At 39.2% G+C, this 12,500-nt stretch overlaps 1 long non-coding RNA gene across 2 annotated transcripts in view; it reads right to left on the bottom strand.

Annotated features, from left to right (window-relative positions):
- The window catches only part of LOC135210895 (uncharacterized), a 434,957-nt gene that overhangs the window by 146,022 nt on the left and 276,435 nt on the right, over nt 1–12,500 (bottom strand). The gene's annotated exons all lie outside the window — the stretch shown is intronic.

Genomic DNA, 12,500 nt, shown 5'->3' with positions numbered 1-12,500 from the left:
CCTCAACCGCTTTCTGCTTCCTGTCTTTTTTCTCGCCATTCGTTCCCTCGCGGTCGTCGAAGATCTTTCTTTTTCTTTTAATTTGCTAAGAAATCTCCCTTGTATCTTCCAATCAATCGTGAAATGGTGGGCAGCCTCTTTAGAATAAGCAGTAATGGTATTCTATTGAAGAAAGAGAGGGGTAGGGAGGGAAGGAAGGGGGAGGGAAAGGAGGATTATATGGTGCAATTCCGCACGGCTATCTCCACCATCTTTTCCGATGCCATCAGAGGTGAACCTATGAAAAGGTTTTGCGGTGTTCTGCGAACTCTTAATGAGCAGTGCTCTAGGTAACTGGGTTCAATTTCAGCTACTTGGTGTATCACCATGACCTAAATTTCCATGAAAACAAGTATCGGCAAAAGGGCCAAAACTGATATAAACAAGTGAGTAAATAAGAAGACAAAGTAATGGTCGGCAAACCACAGAGCTGAAATGAGTCAAAATGGGAGCAAGACGGAGAGCCTACGTATGATTCCACTGCATCACCAAGAAAGGAGTGAGGAAAGGTCTTCCCTGTTTCGTAACAAGAAGAAAAAAAGTCCCCAGTAAATATGAGGAAGTTGAAATTAACATAAGTAAAAGCGGCACCTAATAAGCACAGCCAACTCGTGAGGCAAACTCACCCAATCCCATGATGTAATCCTTTCGTGACTCCCTGCCATTTACCTCAAGTGCAAAATGCTGACAGGCCTCGGGGTTTACTTTCTAAAGGTTCAAACACGTACAAAATACCGACAGATACCAGTGCTGTAGTTTTAAAAAGCTCAAACTTATGCAAAACACATAAAACTCGACAGCTTCAATCCCCAAAACCTCCGGCTTGAACAAAATGCAGAAAGACCACGGCAGCTTAGTTTCCTAAAGATCATACTCACATAAAATGCTGACATGCCACGGTGGTTCAGTTCCTCAAAGTTCGAACCTAAAAAAATTCTGGCAGACCAGAGTGGTTCAATTTCTAAAAGCTCAATTTTGAAAGAATTCTGACAGACCAGAGTGGTTCAATTTCTAAAAGCTCATTTTGAGAATATTCTGACAGACCAGAGTGGGTCAATTTCTAAAAGCTCATTTTGAGAATATTCTGACAGACCAGAGTGGTTCAATTTTTATAAATTCAAACTTTAAAAAATTTTGCCACACCAGAGTGGTTCAATTTCTAAAACTCAATTGTGAAAAAATTATGACAGACCAGAGTGGTTCAATTTCTAAAAGCTCACATTCAAAAGAAAAAAAATGCTGACAGACCTGAGTGGTTCACTTCCTAACAGCTCAATTTTGAAAAATTTCTGACAAACTAGAGTGGTTCAATTTCTTAAAGCTCAAACTAGAAAAAACACTGACAGACCATAGTGGTTCAAATCCCAAAGTATCAAACTTGTACAAAATGTTGACAGACAAATGTTGTTAAATTTCCAACAGAGCAGACATGCACACATAATAAGACCTGAGTGGTTCAATTCCAAAAAGCACACATATTTGCAAAACGCGACAGGGCATAAGTGCTTTGACATTTAAACCTCAAAAAAGAGCAAAATCCTGCTAAACCTGAGTTTCTCAATTTGCAAAAGCTAAAACTTGTAAAACTCCTGACAGACCACATTGCCTCATTAATGAGTCCAACCGCTCAAACAAGTAAGAAGACCCAGAAAAACCCGAGTCCTGGGATTTCAAAAAGCTCAAACAAGTACAAAAATGATGAGACACACAACTGTTCAAGTTTTATAACCCAAACCCCATCTGCAAAAATGCTAAATACCAGAATGCTTCAGTTGTCAAAAGCTCAAACCTGTACAAAATTCTGTTATGCCAAGGTATTACAATTCCTAAATGCTCAAACCTGGACAAAATGTTAACAGACCCGAGTGGTTCAATTTCCAAAAGTATAAACGTACATAATGAAAAAGGCTGATTGATAGGTCCGAGTTGATAGATTTCAAAAAGCCATAACGAACAAAATATTATCAAAAGACAAGAGTGGTTCAATATAAGAGAAATTCAAGCATGAGACCTTGCTAGAAGAACAGTGGCGTTCAATTTCCAAAAGCTCAAACATTACTGGTAATACTGACGCCTCAAAAAAAAAATAGTAATGATAAACTCGGTTTTCAAAAGTATTGATATTATATAAGCTAAGCGCCAAGCCCAACTTGGAAAACCAAACGAGGATGAATATTGTAAGTAAGCCAGTACAAAAAAAAGAAAAAAAATAGAGAACTAAAGAAAAACCGTAAGATCTAAGAACAGAAAAATATAATATAAAAAGATACGCATGTGATCCTACTCTACAGAAAACAAAATCAAGTTTAAACCACGTAAGCCCCAACGGATCAATTACATGACAAGGAAAATCATTCAATAATTAGGCTACAGTTGGAATACAAATTCCCGAAAACTGTTTGACGTTTAACTTCACCATAGAAGGGCAAAATTGTTAGAATGAACTACAAATTCAGTACTACGTGATGGGTATTCAAGTGCGCACAATGAGCTAATCCCACGATGGCGCCAGAGATTAATAATAAGGTCTTGGATACGAGATTTCAGAACTCCAAGTTTTTGTTCAACGATTTAAGATGCAAATCACCAACTAAAGGCTAAGCAAGGACACAGAATTCAAAACTTGGCAGAATAAAAGAATAAAATCATTTCCTCCTGACAGACAAGTCTTCAAAAATCTTGACATCTGCCTCAGACTTCCTGTACCATAAGAAATCTCCCAATTCAATCTCGGTCAGTGACAATTTTTTGGTCTACTAATTTAATACAACAGATCCTTGAAAAAAGATGTGTTATGACACTGATTACAGGGAAAATAAAATAATATTCAGAAAAAAAAGAGAAATACATATTGTGTGAAGTAGAAAACTATTCATATCCACATTACTAAATATTAATACTTCTAACATCATAATCTAATTACTCTCCACATTATTGACAAAAAGATGACAATCCCCCTCCATGTATGCATGGAGAGAGAGAGAGAGAGAGAGAGAGAGAGAGAGAGAGAGAGAGAGAGAGAGAGAGGATTAACAGTATTCACGACCTCTGACCCAGGCACAAAACTGGGTACTCTTGACCTCTGAACTCCCAGATGTAAATATCCTTGAGCTAAAAATCAGTTCTCGAGAAATTCACTTGTTGTAGACAAGGCGATCGCCGTTTAGAACTTATGCTACACAATATATATATATATATATATATATATATATATATATATATATATATATATCTATATATATATGTGTGTGTGTGTGTGTGTGTGTGTGTGTGTGTGTGTGTGCATATGAGCAGAGAAATGCGCATACTTTCACTGGAATGACGTCATAGGATAGCACGAACGCCTGGCCTAATCAAGGCGTTTCCTGGGGATGGTTGGAGGCTGTTCAACGGCATCGCCAGATCAGTTGTTTCGTCATTTATCTGCTCGGTCATTTATGAATCTTAATATTATCATATCTTTGAAGTGATTAATCAATCTATTATTGTTTTCTCTTGGGACGGTAAAAGTAATCTATTTTTAAATTTTTTACTTCCTTACTTCATTTTCAGATTCCATGATATTCTTAAAAATCATTATATTACTATACATACTAATCATCTTTATTAAGGTCAAAGGGACAAAACACCCAATGACCTAATTGTAACGTGAGAAATTGTCCCTTTTTAATTGAACGATAACAAAATAAAAATAACATTTCCAAGTCATATAAAGGGAACGTACGGCGATACCTGGACTTCAATTGAGTTCCAAAGGGCAATAAATAAAATTGTGTTCAGTGTTGAAGAACATCTGCCATTGTCTTTTTAAGTAAAATAAAGGTAAATCCCAAACGAAACGCTACATGCACTTCACTTCAAGAGGCACAAAAGGCCTTACATTGACAAACATTGCAAAAAGAGTATAAAAACATAGATCCTTCAAGCATATGGCCACAAGCAATGAAGACGTGACTTTCCCCTTCAATGGGTGTGATTTGCACACTCATACCCCAACTCCCCTGACGACTGCCCTCTGCCAGAGTGTAGCCCCTTTTTTCGAACAAAATGTTGCAAACCATTGAGAAAGTATTAAGGAGGAATCCCTAATCCTTTCGAAGCTTTTTCACCACAAGACTTCAAGTTCATGAAAGTATACATATACATACAAGTGCAGGGAAAATGCCGTCAACAGCTTTAGTTGCGAAAACTTTCTGGGCAGGAGTTGGAGGATGAACATCATACTGACTAATTGTACCCTTTTCCACTTGGAGGCGTCCCCTCAGAGGAAACACATTCGACAGACAACAGGTCACAGATCAGCAAAGGTAGGCAACGTTAGACCTGGATGTTTATGGGTAGGGTAACCACCGGGAAATATCAGGCGCCGTCAACGCACACGCCCCTTGATCATCTACGGGGCATGGGGTGGGATGAGCAGCCCCACTCCAAAGGTCTGGCTGTCAGCTGACGGCTAACACCTTCTGCAGCCTCCCCTTCAACAGAAAAGGTAGGCACCAAGAGCCGGGTTTGATTGCGCACCAAGGTGGGCTGGATTTGAGCGAAGCACATGAGACCTCTTGTGCATCAACAGACCTAGAATGAATTATCTATCTGTCAGTTATACGACTTTGACCGGTATAACAAGGATAAATAATGGGGATAGGGCTTGCCACATCATTCACAAAACACTTGCTAGTAATAGGCGTTTGCTATCTATGTATATATACACAAAACCAGCCGTCCTTTCCGTGAAGACTGCCTCCCAAAGGAGATCACCCATCAGTTATCACCAAATCTGTTAGGGGTGAGATCATAGTCCATATCTTCTCTATCCTGTAAGTGACGAATCAATCACGTCGACTCAAGCCCATTTATACATTTTTATACACACACACATGTATACATGCTAACAAGGAATACATACATCATACCATACATACATCACCATACATACATACATACATACATACATACACACACAAACACACACACACACACACACACACACATATATATATATATATCTATCTATCTATCTATCTATCTTATCTATCTATCTATCTATATCTATCTATCTATCTATCTATCTATCTATCACTATCATATACATATATATATATATATATATATATATATATATATATATATATATCATATCCGCACAATAAACTGCCTACCAAAGACCACCAAAAGTCGTCGTTTCCCCTCATAAGGAGAGAACGAGCCAGTCGTAAAGGCTCCGCCCCACGCCCCCCCCCCCCCAACTCCACTGACCATCCCATTGCACCATCGCAGAACACCATCCCACACAACATCACATCACCTCCCATCGCATATATAAACACAAACACACAATCCTCCAGATAAAAGACTTCCGGTGTTGCATCTCTCTCTCTCTCTCTCTCTCTCTCTCTCTCTCTCTCTCTCTCTCTCTCATTCAAGGGGATATCAGGAAAAGGAAACACGGCATTGCCCCTCCGTCACGCACACAATCAAGTCCAATACGGTTCCCCTCTTGTAATCATGCAGGCACAATTGCCATGTCATCGCCGGCATCATCGTCGTCATCATCATCTACCTACATCAGTCACAATAATATTGACAATGACATTAATCACAAATTATGCCTCATCGAGGATGAAAAAGGGGGTAGGAGGAAAGGATAAGTAGAGGGAGGGTCATTTAGACTTAGAGTGAGAGAGTAGGGGGGGGGGGAGAGAGGAAGAATTCATAAGCTTAATCGCATTCTTAAAGTCAATTTCAACAGCCTACAAATAAAAGAAAGACTGCTGTAACTTCCAATATATAAAGAAACATTATCCAGATGATGGATGAAGATGAGCACAGAAAGTAACAATATAATTGCAAAATACAAAAAAGAAACGAGCAAGCACCAGTATAAAAAAAAAAAAAAAAAAAAAAAAAAAAATGAACTGCTAAAATATACTTCCGGTTAGGTTCTTTTACGAGAAAAAAAACTGAACTCGAAGAACGTTTACAAACATCTGTTTGAAGAACTGAGGTGTTAATATTTAACATTATGAAACGACGTTATGGTATACCATGACGTTGTCATGGCAGCCACTTATTAAAAAACTATTACTAAAATCACATTCAACTCTCAAGATTAAACTATATAGATTCCAGACAAAAGGCCAAACACTGGGACCTATGAGGTCACTCAGCGTTGAAGCCAAAATTAACATACAGGGTTTGAAAGGTGTAACGGGATAAAATCTCGCAGTTGCACTATGAATCTATTGTTAGGAGAGGGTGGAAAGTAAGATGGAAGAGAGAATATGAAAGGAGGTACAGTAAAAGGAGCGAGAGGGGTTGCAAAGAACATTAAGTAATGCCTACAGTGCACCTGACGGCACTACCCCCCTACGGGACTCAGCTCTCAAGGACAAAAAGTCGAAATATTTTTCCGATATCTCTTTTCCATTTAACAGTGGAACTGACAGCCACAGGGAAAGCAGTTTTGCAAGCCTATGGCCAGAAATGAGTTCTCCGAGTGCAATGGTTTAAATGTTAGCGCCATGAAAAACTATGCACGCGTTTTCTGACTTGCCGTTACCGTGGCCACACCCAAAAACCAACGAGTTGGTCTCCGCGCCTAAGTCGGTCAGAAAGTATGAAATATCTAAGTCAAAAACGAGACAAGACGCAGACTCTGAGGAATCTGGGCTCCCTATGTAGGTACGGTCAGATCTGAATTACCGGTAGAGTATGCAAGACCAAATTCATTCATATTTATTCATAAACGCAGATATAAAAAGAGCACCACACTGCAACACAGTCCAGAGGTGAGAGAAGACTATTATCACGCTAGTGCAGTGACAAGAAGTCCACGCACTTCAATACAGAGAAGACCAGGACACTAAGACAAGTGGCGGTGTTCTGTTCGAAACTTTGAAAAGAGTTCCATCATCACAGGCTTCAAAAATGCCAGCACTGCTTTCTAACAAAAAAATAAATTTGAGTTTGCAACACTGGGATTATAAGTGACACTTGAGAAACGACCTTTATAAGGGGTAAAAACAGGTGACACTTTTTGAGAGTTTCAAATCAACAATGACATACAAAAGATGGGATGCGGTGGTTTAGGAGTACTAAAAAGAAAGGTCAAAAATCTAGTTTTTTTGCAAGCAAAAGAGGCATGGCTTTGTAACAGGGAAAAGGGACATGCCTACGACATAATGTGAAAAGTGTATGGTTATTTATAAAGGACACGATGTGCAACATTATACCATAGAAAAGGGTTATCACCAAGTGAGGTAGACCACCATAAAATCGAAAGTCTGCGAATAGGGCGACAGAGGCATGGCTGCCAACGAAGGGTTGAAGATAAACTGCAATATGGGGCACACCTAAAGAAATATGAAGAGGGTGCTATGGTAACAAGGGCCATAAAGCGTCCTCATAACGAACTTGTCACTGGAATCTTTCTCTACAATTGCCAAAGACAATGAGATGATGTAATATAAGATGAAAACAAACAAATATATAACCGCACGAGGAAAAAGGCGAGGCTGTCAAGAAAAACATGACAAGTTTCATTGACAGAAAAATAAATAAATAAAAAAAAATGGTCACTGTTACTGCGCAATGATCAGCCTCAAGATGACATTACATTTAACCACATAGAAATGGGCAACAGTACTCTCTTAAACTGGTGCAACAGGAGAACGGCATATTCACCTGCACTTCCAAAAAAAAAAAAAAAAAAAAAAAAAAAAAAAAAAAAAAAAAAAAAAACGCACGAAGAAAATAGCATCAAATAATACATATAAAATTGAGACGATAAACCACATAATTTTTAGCTAATAAAAAAAATTCCTGGTACATCCTCATACTAGAACACTCAAACCCTAGTATAGGGAAGACCACGGTACGGTGCTTTAGAATATAAAAAATGTTGACAAAACTGGTTATTTGGAAATCACAAAGGAGAAGGGGCCGTAATGTGGCAGTTGAAATGACCCACGTGTCACACAAACACACAATTGAGCAGAGAATTGCATTAACCATATAAAACACACCGGAAAGAAGAAGAAGAAGAAGAAGAAGAAGAAGGGGGTTCTACGCGCATCCACTACTCTTAAAGTTGTTATGAGCTCTGTTATAATAAGACAGTCGTGTAAAAACACTGTTAAAGCCACAGAAACATCTGTTGCAACAGCGATGTACATAATACGCAAGTTATCATAAACAGGCCCTGATAAAGATCGAGAAATATTGTGCAGCCGAACCACGAATTTGAATATTCCCATCGATGCAGTTATAAGACTTTAAAAATAATATTTCCTAAGAATATCTATTAGTATTAATATTCACACATTGACACAAGTATGAATACGCAAAATAAGATATATTTAAATACTTGAAAAATAATAAGCACTAACGCCTCTTAAATTATCTTATGTCTTACAAAATAAGCCAATACAGACTAAGAATTCCAAAATCATTGCATCAGCACTTGATGTTAGCGTTATATAACAGCTAATGTGAAATAACACATAAACAACTAATGCAATAACACATAAGCTCTAAACTAGTGCACCTGGCGGCATCCTTCGGTTCAACAATAACGCAGCGGAGAGAGAGAGAGAGAGAGAGAGAGAGAGAGAGAGAGAGAGAGAGAGAGAGAGAGAGAGGGGGGGGGGGGGTTGTAAAACTTCAGACGAATCACTAGCGATACCCTTAACCTTTCGGTGATCGACATTCAATCCAGGGGCGGTGAAAGGAGGCGTCAAAACGACAGAAGGAGAGAAAAGAAAATGGTCGAGCGCCCGGGCATTTGCAATCAGCGCCAACAATGGGAACGAGTCGCTGTTCGTTCTCGAAACTAACATGTCCCAGGCCGCTCGGATAGGACGCCTGATGAGGCAACAACCACGTCCGTATATATACGATCTGCAATTAAGAAAATGCATGTCATGTCTGCAAGGAACATGAACTGCCGTACGGATATATGCATCTTCATACAGACGCTCTTTACCTTAAGGACAGGCACCGGAGAGGGGGGAAAATACACGTCGGCACAGTCTGTAAGAAGCAGCATGTCAACAAGCAGACCCACTACCGTAATGACCAAGAATTACTGTAAAGAACAAACTCTACCGTGAAGAACAAAGTACGTTCACAAAGAAAACATACTATTATTTCAAAAAGACATAAGTAAAAAACACGTATCTGGGTAAAATACATAAAGCCCGCAGCACATCCGAAGACTACACACATTTCCGTGCGAACACCACAACCACAATGAATACAAACACCTCCTTCTAAGACCATGCATGTCTACACATACAGAGTATTCATTATTACTTCATTGACTAAACTTACAAAGATAGAGGAATACATTACTATTATTTCATATTTATATATATAATCTTGCACAAGACACTCTCTTTTTATGAATAGATATTTAAGTCCACACAAAATTATATATATATATATATATATATATATATATATCTATATAGATATATATATATATATATATATATATATATATATATATATCTAAATGTATATAAATTAATACACAACCGATTTTAATGAACAGTCGTAAAATAATTCCCCACACCACCACAACGTATATAAAGAACAAACACTGCCGTAAAGAGCACAAACTACCGTAAAGGACCCGCCCGTCCATAAGAAAACACAGGGGGCGCCCGTGGTCGCCCTTGAAAGCGAGATTCCTCACGTGAAAACACCCACGGAAACGATATCATATCTGTGATGTCTCAGCGGCACGTATCTTCGACCGGAAGTGAGCACCAAAGGGCCTCTTGTCCGAATATTCTTTTTTGTTTTCACTCCCTCCACCTCTAAACCCACTTTTACCTCCTCCTCCTCCTCCTCCTCGTGAACTCCCACTCCTTCCCTTCAAAGTATAGTAGATCTCGAGTCATTCTTCTGAAACCATTCCACGATGCTTTGAAAGCATCTTTTTTTTATACGTCATTGCAACTGACGACTTACTTATACACTGACTTCATTCACTGACTCTGACTTCGGATTTTCTCTCTTCATTCCTCTGACTCCTCAAGAACGTTACAAATTTTATCACCTCTTTCTTTCTATATGAATTAGGAAGGAAGGAAGGACTATAGAATTTAGGCCAAACGCCAAGCGTTGGGATGTATGAGAGCATTCAGCGCTGAATCAGAAATCGATGATAAGAAAGTTTAATAGGTATAACAAGAGGAAAGAGAATATGAACGGAGGTACAAGAATGAAAGAGGTTGCAGCAAGGGGTTCGAAGGGATGCTGCAAAGAACCCTAAGTATGCCTACAGTGCAACACGTGAGGGGCACTGGCGGCACTAACCCCCTACGTGATCCATATTTATATTTTTTTAATAACTAAATAATCAGTTACTGGGAGCTTTTCTAGAGTCCCAACTACTAAAGCCGACCGAATAATTCGAAAAATTTTATTACCAATAATAACAATAATCAAGTTTGCTTTTACCTGCATAGTGAAGGAAAACACCAGAAACAGAATATAAAACCTGATAATGACACATTATCCCGACCCACTTTAGCCACGAGAATATATATATATATAATATATATATATATATATATATATATATATATATATATATATATATATACATAGTCTGTCATTTAATGACTGTTACTACGACGGCTGCGAGTTGTTTAGTCTGGCCATTACTGCCCTGAATAATGCAAATGATTAGGATATAACTGAACTGTACCTCCAAGACAAAGCAGGGGTTGAGGGGCCTTGGTAGAGGGCAGAGTCTCTTAAATGGCTGGCGAGGTTCTTCAGAGACCAAAGCAACCACACTTTCACTTCTAAGGGGCGCTGGGAAAGGGAAACATGAGCTTTCTTGCAGCTCTGCAAGACGTGAATGTCCAAAAGGACGGGAAGCACGAGGTATGCTGGCTCATAACCTGTAGTAATGATGTTAAAACAATGAGAAAAAATCAAATACTGTCATGGATATTTGAGTGCGTGTAGATGTGTTGCAGAAGAGGCTTGTATGGTATGATAGCTGATTTGTTCCAGGAGAAAAAGGTGAGTTTGGGGACTTGGTGAGGCGAGGTCGAAAGGGCAGCGAGTGCAGGAATGGGAAGGGCAGAGTCAAGACCTTGGGCAGAGTGACTGTGTCAAGTTACTTCGAGAGCTGTATGGCTAGGACTGGGTTCAGGAGAATAAATCCTTGTAATGGTGACTATCAATGGTCCAACAGCGAAAAGGAATGCAAAAGCAAGAGAATGTTTTGGGAATCTGTTGACGGATGTCATAGTGAGATGAGGATTGGCTGGAAATACAAGTATATCTGACTAATACTGGAATGACTGTTCATACAGACAGAAATTTTAAGTTAAGGGTGAAAAGATGGCTGGGAAAGCCATAAGACAAGATATTTCAATAAGAAGGGAGAACATACGGATGAAAAACGAGCTAAGTTTATAGGGCACGGGGGTGGAAGCCCTAAACAATCAAATTTGACGATGGGGTCACAGCGTCAGCAGTAAATACAAACAGTATGTAGTGGAAGTCGGAAATGTAAGTTTTAGTGAAAAAGATAATTGCTTGAGTTACAATTGCATGAAGGAAGAGATCATATAAAGCATATAGAAGACGATGAATAATGTAGACAAGAATAAATTAAGAGTAAAAATAGCGTGGTCATGAAGAAAGAGAGAGACAAGATATGAAAGTAATACAAATATATGTGTATTATTATCATGCAAAGACGACAACATTAACAAGAAATCGATCACAGTATGCACTAAAGGTCTAAGCGATTCAAAATGACGTGCAGCTTTTCAAATTTCGGTTAAAATCAAAATTACCAGAGGTTATCTTGCAACTGTTTCCAAAAACAACTCAACAGCCAGTGAGGTACTCTTGTGTGTCTATAGTGTTCTCACAAGCTGCCAGCCTCTCGGCCATTTCTCAGTGCCAGGCTTCATTCCATGAAGTAACTACTATAACCTGCTCCGCATACACGAGCTAAGATTCATACTGAATTGAACTGAATATAGAATTAATGTCAAAGGCCAAGCACTGGGACCTACGAAGTCATTCAGCACTGTCGAGACGGAAATGGACAGTAAGAAGTTTGAAATGTGTATCAAGAGGAAAACATCGCAGTTGCACCATGAATCAACTGTTGGGAGAGGGTGGAAAGTATGATGGAAGAAAGAGAATATGAAAGGAGGTACAGTAAAAGGAACGGAAGGGGTTGCAGCTAGAGCCGTAGGCACGCAGCAAAGAACCTTGAGTAATGCCTACAGTGCACCGCATGAGGTGCACTGACGGCACTTATCCCCTACGAGGGTAAGATCCATATGGAGCCACCGTGACAAGCCTACAAAATAAGCGATACTCAGTACTGCCTAACTACTGCCCGCTCGCCTTATGGAAAGTTTCCCTTGACATATTTGATGGCAATCTTCGTGCTTTGCGTCTGGGTCAGGATTACAACA

This window comes from Macrobrachium nipponense, chromosome 4 (genome assembly GCF_015104395.2).
Source record: "Macrobrachium nipponense isolate FS-2020 chromosome 4, ASM1510439v2, whole genome shotgun sequence".
In the NCBI taxonomy this organism is placed as follows: Eukaryota; Metazoa; Arthropoda; class Malacostraca; order Decapoda; family Palaemonidae; genus Macrobrachium; species Macrobrachium nipponense.
The sequence above is the reverse complement of the archived record's forward strand: the minus strand, read 5'-3'. Positions and strand labels throughout refer to the sequence as shown.